The sequence below is a fragment of the Pecten maximus genome, chromosome 2 (genome assembly GCF_902652985.1).
Source record: "Pecten maximus chromosome 2, xPecMax1.1, whole genome shotgun sequence".
Classification (NCBI taxonomy): domain Eukaryota; kingdom Metazoa; phylum Mollusca; class Bivalvia; order Pectinida; family Pectinidae; genus Pecten; species Pecten maximus.
In genome coordinates this window covers 16,704,635-16,715,140 of record NC_047016.1, presented here as the reverse complement: position 1 = coordinate 16,715,140, position 10,506 = coordinate 16,704,635, and positions in this window count along the sequence as shown.

Sequence of the window (10,506 nt, the reverse complement as noted above, 5' to 3'; positions counted from 1 at the left end):
CAAATAGGCTATAATCTTCAAACGACTTCTTCTCAATAACCAAGAGGCCCAGGGAATTGATATTGGGCCTGTAGCATGCTGGGGTGAAGGGCTACCAAGTTTGTTCAAATAAATGACCATGACCTTCATTCAAGGTCATATAGGTCAAATAGGCTATAATCTTCAAATGACCTCTTCTCAATAACCAAGAGGCCCAGGGACTTGATATTGGGCCTGTAGCATGCTGGGGTGAAGGGCTACCAAGTTTGTTCAAATAAATGACCATGACCTTCATTCAAGGTCATATAGGTCAAATAGGCTATAATCTTCAAATGACTTCTTCTCAATAACCAAGAGGCCAAGGGACTTGATAATGGGCCTGTAGCATGCTGGAGTGAAGGGCTACAAAGTTTGTTCAAATAAATGACCTTGACCTTCATTCAAGGTCACATTGGTCAAATAGGCTATAATCTTCAAACGACTTCTTCTCAATAACCAAGAGGCCCAGGGACTTGTTGTTGGGTCTGTAGCATGCTGGGGTGAAGGCTACAAAGTTTGTTCAAATAAATGACCTTGACCTTCATTCAAGGTCACATGGGTCAAATATGCTATAATCTTCAAACGACTTCTTCTCAATAACCAAGAGACCCAGGGAATTGGAATTGATATTGGGCCTATAGCATGCTGGGGTGAAGGGCTACCAATTTTGTTCAAATAAATGACCTTGACCTACATTCAAGGTCACAGGGGTGAAATCGGCTTAAATCTGTAAACAATAATTTTGCGATAGCCAAGAGCCTCCAAGACCTGATATTAGGCCAATAGAATGCTGGAATGAAGGACTAGAAAATTTGTAATATGAATAAAACTAGTTTCCAATGATATTTGAATAAAGAGGTTATCAACATAGTATCTTTAGAAATGACCTCAATCAACTTCAAAGTTGTTGTAGAGCCAGGTGAGCGATACAGGCCCATTTGGCCTCTTGTTGTTGATGAATTTAATGTGGATTTATAGTAGAGATGTCAATCTAGGTTTTGTGATGTAAAATAATAATATTGATCATTTATTATGTGCTCCAGGACCCTGTGTGATGAGTCCTGATTTGACCTCTACCCCTGACCCGGATGTATATAATCCACGTTGGTGACACATTTTGACAGCTATCTCCAGAAAATGCCCAACATGCTGGGTTGAAACTTTTATATTTTGCTTCTCAGATGTTGGTCTTGGCCAGGTGAGATGGAAAGTTGCATATGAGATTTTGGGAATTTATTATGAATGTTAATGTTACAATGAAACATATAGCGAAGCTAATTGTGGTCTCGGTCCTAATATGATAGGCCCTGAAATCCATGTTTTTATTAGGTCACCTGAGACAAAGTCTCAAGTGACCTATTCTAATCCCCTTTTGTCCGTCGTCGTGCGTCGTCCGTCGTCCGTCGTCCGTCGTCCGTCCGTAAACAATTTACATTTTCGACTTCTTCTCCAAAACCCACAAACCAAATTCTATGAAATTTGGCAGGAAGCTTCTATGGCTAAAGGTCAACCAAAATTGTAAATTATATGGTCCCCACCCCCCAGGGGCCTGAGGGGCGGGGCCAAAAAGGGTCAAATTGACTGAAATTTCAAAAATCTTCTTCTCAAGACTGAAATAAGGTGGAATCAAATACTCTTTATAGTTTGAAGGGTCTTATAGTGCTTTATTGAAATTTTAAATTTCATGACCCTGGGGTCACAAGTTTGCCCCTGGGGAGGGGGTAAATTTTACTATAGTTTATATAGGGAAATCACATTTTTGACTGATTTGTTTTGATTTCTATTGGAATTCATTCTGGTTAACATTTTCAGCATGGAATGAAAGTTTGATAATATGCATATGTTGGCCCTGACTGACCCCTAGGGGCTGATAGGGGGGGGGGGGGGGGGGCGGGCAAAAAGGGTCAATTAAATAAACTGAAATATTTCAAATCTCAGGTGACCGTTAAGGCCCATGGGCCTCTTGTTTGACAAATCCACATTTTTTGGCCGATTCTCTTGAAATTTGACATGCTTGTTGACAGTAATATTTGTGATTAGTTAGTAAAGCTATTTTTCAATTTAAACATGAATTTAACTTCAAATTAAATTTTTAAATGATTTTTTATATTATTTTTTTAGAATTTTAAAATTATTATTTTTTTTTTTTTTTTGACATGGTCATGTATTCTTCAGGGACTGATTGTAAGATTTGAAAATTTAAAATTTATCTATTTTATTTTTTTTAATTGTTTTGAGGGTATTAGATATTGTATCCAGAGACACAACATTCCCGACCACCGCCACGGGGAGGCTCCCTCTTTAGGTAGTCATATATATTTGTATATGTAACTTTTTTGTTGTTGTTACATATTGGTTTTTGAATTTTGAATTCAATGTCTTATTTTCAGGTTTCCCACTGTCTCTTAAAAAAGTTTGTTTTGGCTTCTCAACATAGATGATCCTGAAGCTGATTGTCTCCCCTGCATTTGCTGGATCTAGCTGTCCTATCCTGTAGTCGGTCTTCCGAGCAGATTTGGACCTCTCTCATGATCTTTGTGCTGTTCTTCTAGTAGCGATAGGGTTCTCTTCTTCATTTTAGGTTTAAACTTTGCTGTATAGTTCTTCTGAGCTCAGTTGAACCAGCTTATGTTTCACTTCCCTCCACCCCCCTTCTCTGCCTATGGGTGGACAGCATAACAGTAATTGTAAACAAGTGCTGGCTAGTGTGTCTATGGGTGGTCACTCACTGTGATTGGTCACTGCAAGTCTTTATTGTTGCATTTAGATTATTTCATGTCCTTATGAGACCTGATTAATGCTTTGAAACAGTTATGATAACAAAATTAGAATATTTTAAAGCAAAATTTTAAATTCTTTAAAAAATAAAGTTGAAATTTGAAATTGGGAGCAAACTATATATAGTTATATGCAGGGAATATCAAAGTTTCTAAACCAGTTTACAGAATTGAAATATCTCAATTATTGAAAAAACTGTTTCATTTTATCTATCACATGATATCAGAAATATACATAGTAGCTGTATGTAGAATTGTGTCTTGATTTTCAATGTCAATGGGGTGTTTTTAGATCTCTGTAATTCCTGTTTTATGTGTCATAGAGTAATTCTGTTTTCACAGCTTGATTGCAAATAGCTCAAAGTTTATGAAAATAATTATTTTAAGTTTTTGACAAAAATAGTGTCCTATAATAGGACTGAGACCACAATTAAGTACTTCCGGGTTCAGGCCCCACGAATGAAGTCCCCTCAAAAATGTATGTATTTCAGGAAAACAAATCAAATGCCTCTTTGAACTTGATGGATTTAATGTGGATTTATAGTAGAGATGTCAATCTAGGTTTTGTGATGTAAAATAATAATATTGATCATTTATTATGTGCTCCAGGACCCTGTGTGATGAGTCCTGATTTGACCTCTACCCCTGACCCGGATGTATATAATCCACGTTGGTGACACATTTTGACAGCTATCTCCAGAAAATGCCCAACATGCTGGGTTGAAACTTTTATATTTTGCTTCTCAGATGTTGGTCTTGGCCAGGTGAGATGGAAAGTTGCATATGAGATTTTGGGAATTTATTATGAATTTTAATGTTACAATTAACAAATAGCGAAGCTAATTGTGGTCTCGATCCTAAAATGTGTGGCTAGGAACAAGGATGTAACCAGGAATCAGGACAAACCTGGTGCAACAGGTGTTCAAACGAAGGTGATAAGGTAATGTTGGAGGAGTGTGTCAATATGAAACATCTCCAATACTTGTCTGTGGAATACATTGTAGTTACTGAATACATTGTAGATACTATAGAGAGTATTTTGGATTACATCATGTTTTCTCTCTATTCCTGTCAGAAGGACTACTGGCTAACAGTTGAAGCTGAAAATAGTCATAAACAATGTAAGGAAATGGTAACTTGTGTGGCTCCGCTCTAGTGACCCAGAGATAGATACAATTACACAGAAAGGCAGACTGACTCTTGTTCTAGGTGATTAAAATATATTGATCTGTCATGTCAACATCACATCCTAGCACACAACAGGGCCCACCGCCAGCCATCATAGGCACCAGTGTATACACCTACCAATATGTAGGTGGCACCACTGCAGTGTGCACCTATGTGGTACTGTCGTCACTAGTATCTACCTACAGGTGGCACCACTGCAGTGTGCACCTATGTGGTACTGTCATCACTAGTATCTACCTACAGGTGGCACCACTGCAGTGATGTATGTACCTATAGGTGGCACCACTGTAGTGATGTATGTACCTATAGGTGGCACCACTGCAGTGATGTATGTACCTATAGGTGGCACCACTGTAGGGCCTTTCCTAGCTCTTTTGAGAATTGCCACTTGGGTCCTTATTGGGAAAATTTTACAGCATTTCTGGTCAGATTGGGGACCATGTGAAAGAAGTTTAATACTTGATTTATTTGATAAGACTGAATTTTATTATAACCAACAGGTTACTTGTAAATATATTTATCACTACAATAAATACAAAATTAATGTACTTTGGAATTAATGAGAAATTCATCCAAGTCAAATTGGAGTAATTGCACAGAGACATGTATAATCTTAGTTATTGCTATTTTAATGTACGTTATTCTGTGTGTGTGGTCACAGTCAGTTGTTTTTACACACACACAAACTACATATATTATATTGATGGATGTTACATCATCCAGGTTTTTAGTCCACTTTTTCTTGACTACACTGTATTCAGAAAAGAACAGAAAAAAAACCTCCAAACATAGTATTAACACAACTAAGTCTCTAATTTAACAATGGAAGCATGTGATAGGAATCCTTTTTGCAAGTGAATAAGCCATGGTTTAATTAAATATCCTGCCAGAATCATCACATTCTGAAGTCGAGACAGTGTTAGAGAGTATTTTAGTCTTTCGATTTGGCTATCTTGTGCGGGTAATGCCTTCCAAGTCGATGTGAATGCTGTTTGATTTGTCACCTGAATCAGTACTGAAGGCCTACCTTTCCAGTTGGTGACTCTATCACTGTGCTCTAGCTTACTTCGTGTATTTGTCATTATACTTCTATTTAAAAAATGTTCTCAATTTCTGGATGAGGCTACATCATTTTGTTATCTTTTAGACTGGCCTAGACTAAGGGCCACAAGAACGTTTGGATAATTGCAATCAATTATGCATGAAAATAAAGCGCATGGATGGTTCAGTAACTAGTATTAAATGGAAGTTGGCAGAAAATAAGTTGGCAGTTCAAATAGGAAAAAAAAAACTGTCTCAAAAAAAAATAATGCAACTTTTGAATTTTGGATTGACACTGATATTCTGTACCATGTATATAGGCAGGAAAGTCCCCTTCACTGCAGTATGTCCTAGGTGGCACCACTATAGTATGTCCTAGGTGGCACCACTGTAGTATGTCCTAGGTGGCACCACTGTAGTATGTCCTTGGTGGCGTACCACTGTAGTATGTCCTAGGTGGCACCACTATAGTATGTCCTAGGTGGCACCACTGTAGTATGTCCTAGGTGGCACCACTATAGTATGTCCTAGGTGGCACCACTGTAGTATGTCCTAGGTGGCACCACTGTAGTATGTCCTAGGTGGCACCACTGTAGTATGTCCTAGGTGGCACCACTGTAGTATGTCCTTGGTGGCGTACCACTGTAGTATGTCCTAGGTGGCACTACTATAGTATATCCTAGGTGGCACCACTATAGTATGTCCTAGGTGGCACCACTATAGTATGTCCTAGGTGGCACCACTGTAGTATGTCCTTGGTGGCGTACCACTGTAGTATGTCCTAGGTGGCACCACTATAGTATGTCCTAGGTGGCACCACTGTAGTATGTCCTAGGTGGCACCACTGTAGCAGTCCTAGGTGGCACCACTATAGTATGTCCTAGGTAGCACCACTGCAGTATGTCCTAGGTGGCACCACTGTAGTATGTCCTAGGTGGCACCACTGTAGTATTACCTAGGTGGCACCATTGTAGCATTACCTAGGTGGCACCATTGCAATATGTACCTAGGTGGCACCACTGTAGTATTACCTAGGTGGCACCATTGTAGTATTACCTAGGGAGTGCCATTGTAGTTTTACCTAGGTGGCACCATTGTAGTTTTACCTAGGTGGCACCATTGTAGTATTACCTAAGTGGCACCATTGTAGTTTTACCTAGGTGGCACCATGGCAATATCACCTAGGTGGCACCACTGTAGTATTACCTAGGGGGTGCCATTGTAGCATTACCTAGGTGGCACCACTGTAGTATTACCTAGGGGGTGCCATTGTAGCATAACCTAGGTGGCACCACTGTAGTATTACCTAGGGGGTGCCATTGTAGCATTACCTAGGTGGCACCCTTGTTATATTACCTAGGTGGCACCATTGTTATATTACCTAGGTGGCACCATTGTAGTATTACCTAGGTGGCACCATTGTAGTATAACCTAGGTGGCACCATTGTAGCATTACCTAGGTGGCGCCATTGTAGCATTACCTAGGTGGCGCCATTGTAGCATTACCTAGGTGGCACCACTGTAGTATTACCTAGGTGGCACCATTGTAGCATTACCTAGGTGGCACCATTGTAGTATAACCTAGGTGGCACCATTGTAGTATAACCTAGGTGGCACCATTGTAGCATTACCTAGGTGGCACCATTGTAGTATTACCTAGGTGGCACCATTGTAGTATTACCTAGGTGGCACCATTGTAGTATTACCTAGGTGGCACCACTGTAGTATTACCTAGGTGGCACCATTGTAGTATTACCTAGGTGGCACCATTGTTATATTACCTAGGGGGTGCCATTGTAGTATTACCTAGGTGGCACCATTGTAGTATTACCTAGGTGGCACCACTGTAGTATTACCTAGGTGGCACCACTGTAGTATTACCTAGGTGGCACCATTGTAGTATTACCTAGGTGGCACCACTGTAGTATTACCTAGGTGGCACCATTGTTATATTACCTAGGGGGTTCCATTGTAGTATGTCCCTAAGTGGTACCACTGCATCAATGTAGCTGTACTGTGTTTTTCAATTAACATGACTTGCTTTTGTAACTTGATACAACTACTGTGTTAAATCATATAGATACTTTAATTGAGTGAGATGAAGTGCTGACCAGTAAGTGCAACAAACACAGATCTATGTAGTAATATGGAACCCAAACTTTTGTCCTAATATTGATTGATGAATATTTAAACCAGGTAAGTCCACTTATAAATCTGCTACTAATAAGATAAATGATTGGAGGACACCTGATTGATGGCCGGAGTTTCTCGAGTATCTGTCGCCTGGGAGGGAGCTTGTTCACTAGCACTTCCCATGATGGATGCTTCGTTAATTGGAATTATACTGATTTTAGGAGCTACAGGTGATTTTCACAGGTGCTTTAGGTCCTAGTTTTAATTAGCATATGATAAATGTGATTATTGATTTGGGTATCAAATTGCAAGGCGAGTATACACTTGGATACCCCAATCATTATATATATATACACCTGGTATGATGTTTCTGCATATACCTGATAACTCGTTAGCATGTTTTGATAGAGATGTCCTTTGTTATAAAAGAAATGATTATACCTGATATTTTAGAACAGTTGCCAATGATAATTAGGAAATACAAGTACACACTGATGCAGAAATGTGAAACTAACCATCTCTCTCTCCAGACTGAGGCCAAACGAAAGTAGGAATTTATCAGAAAAGGTAGATCGATTTTAAACATAAATTACTTGCCAAGATTGACCAGGTTTTTTTGGTACACTACATAAGGCCATCCCTCAATGACTATAGCTGTTGATAAGACATTAAACCATACAAAATCTAAACAAAACGTATATAGGGTGGCTGTGTCGTCCCTAAACTTAGACTCATCCGACCAGTGCTCGAACACAAAACATAGTTTTTTGTTGTTTTATTTCCAATACCTACTGAAAAGTTAAAGTTTAGTTGTGATTATACAGGGCAGACTTACCGTTAGTAATTTCAAGCCTATCATCGTGACTTTTGCACGTTGGTTTATTTTTGGCAGCAGGTCACATGACACCTGTGCAATGGCGGGTATTTACGTAAGTACAGACCAGTGCTCGAACACCCCTATAAAACTTTTGTTTTCAGTTTTTTTGTGGTAAAGTCGGTTATATTGTAATGTACATACATCCTTTCTTAAAAAAATTTTGTTCAGATTATCAAACATCCCGTGGGATAAAAATAGATCGGAACACAGCGGAAGCTGACATTTTGGACCAGTGCGCATATCTTCCGATTCAGATCATAGTAGCATTGACGAGTAAAGATGTCCCATACCTATTATATATTGCTAGAAATGTCAAAACTTATTACTCTTGTCTACATCTGGTACACAGCCATTGGTACTCGTCGACAATCAAGCTAAGGTCAACCTTTGTTTGGACAGGTGACGGTAGACAATCGTAGTGGTACCTGCTGTCACACCCAACCCAGAATCTGTCTTCGTCCGTCATTTTGATATTTTTTTCAAAACTGTGTTAGATCTACATTTGAATCATTACTTTTCATTTGAATTATGTATTTTGCTATAATTCTTTCAAAATACAATTTTTTCCATGAATACTAACCTTTCCGGAAACGATGTTTGTTTGATGATATTTGATTGTACACTATATGATGACCATTGTCGTCTGCTCAAATTTGGATTATCGTCCTTGATAGAGAGCTATCGTTACCGGAGGTAAGAAAGTGCTGTTACACCCCATTATACTCATGTGGAAAGAACGGACGGAAAGTAGGATTTAGGAAAGGAGAAGCAAAAATAAACAAAGTGTTCGAGCACTGGTCCCGTTCGAGCACTGGTCAGTATAGTCTAGGTATAGGCTGCAAACCAAGTAATTTGAATTAAAAGGTAATTTGTCTACAAATAAGGTTTCTGTTACATTCCTACAAATATCCCAGAAATACATTGTCACACAAGCTAGTTGTAAGGTTCAGTAATAGGTCTTTATCACTGTAATAAGTCTCGTTAACATGTGTACTAACTGACCAGAATGTACTGTACCTGTACTTACCTTTATACACCTGTAACAGATAATATACCACTAGACAGTTAGTGGTTAGTTAACAATCGTTGATGACGAGGCAGTTATTCATTAGTAATACCCCCGCAACAAAGTTAGGGGGTATACTGGAATCAGGTTGTTTGTCCGTCCGTCCGTCTGTCTGTAGACGCATTTTGTCCGGACAACTCCTCCTTAACCGATGGGCCAATTCCGATGAAACTTCACACAAATATTAATGATCATGTGTAGATGTGCATGCCACTTTATTTTTCTAAAATTATGGTTGCTATGACAACTGGTCACTATAAACAGGTTTTCTGATAAGAACCATAACTTCCTAAGTTTGTCCGGACAACTCCTCCTAAACTGAAGGGCCGATTTCAATGAAACTTCGCACAAAATAGAGGACCATGTGTAGATGTGCATGCCACTTTCTTTTTTTTCAAAATTATGGTTGCTATGGCAACTGGTCACTATAAACAGGTTTTCCGATAAGAAACCATAACTTTAAGTTTGTCCGGACAACTCCTCCTAAACTAAAAGGCCAATTTCAATGAAACTTCACACAAATATAGAGGACCATGTGTAGATGTGCATGCCACTTTCTTTTTTTCAAAATTATGGTTGCTATGGCAACTGGTCACTATAAACAGGTTTTCTGATAAGAACCATAACTTCCTAAGTTTGTCCGGACAACTCCTCCTAAACTGAAGGGCCGATTTCAATGAAACTTCGCACAAAATAGAGGACCATGTGTAGATGTGCATGCCACTTTCTTTTTTTTCAAAATTATGGTTGCTATGGCAACTGGTCACTATAAACAGGTTTTCCGATAAGAACCATAACTTTTAAGTTTGTCCGGACAACTCCTCCTAAACTAAAAGGCCAATTTCAATGAAACTTCACACAAATATAGAGGACCATGTGTAGATGTGCATGCCACTTTCTTTTTTTCAAAATTATGGTTGCTATGGCAACTGGTCACTATAAACAGGTTTTCTGATAAGAACCATAACTTTAAGTTTGTCCGGACAACTCCTCCTAAACCGAACGGCCGATTTCAATGAAACTTCACACAAATATAGAGGACCATGTGTAGATGTGCATGCCACTTTCTTTTTTTCAAAATTATGGTTGCTATGGCAACTGGTCCCTATAAACAGGTTTTCTGATAAGAACCATAACTTTAAGATTGTCCGGACAACTCCTCCTAAACCGAACGGCCGATTTCAATGAAACTTCACACAAATATAGAGGACCATGTGTAGATGTGCATGCCACTTTCTTTTTTTCAAAATTATGGTTGCTATGGCAACTGGTCCCTATAAACAGGTTTTCTGATAAGAACCATAACTTTAAGATTGTCCGGACAACTCCTCCCAAACCGAAGGGCTGATTTCAATGAAACTTCACACAAATATAGAGGACCATGTGTAGATGTGCATGCCACTTTT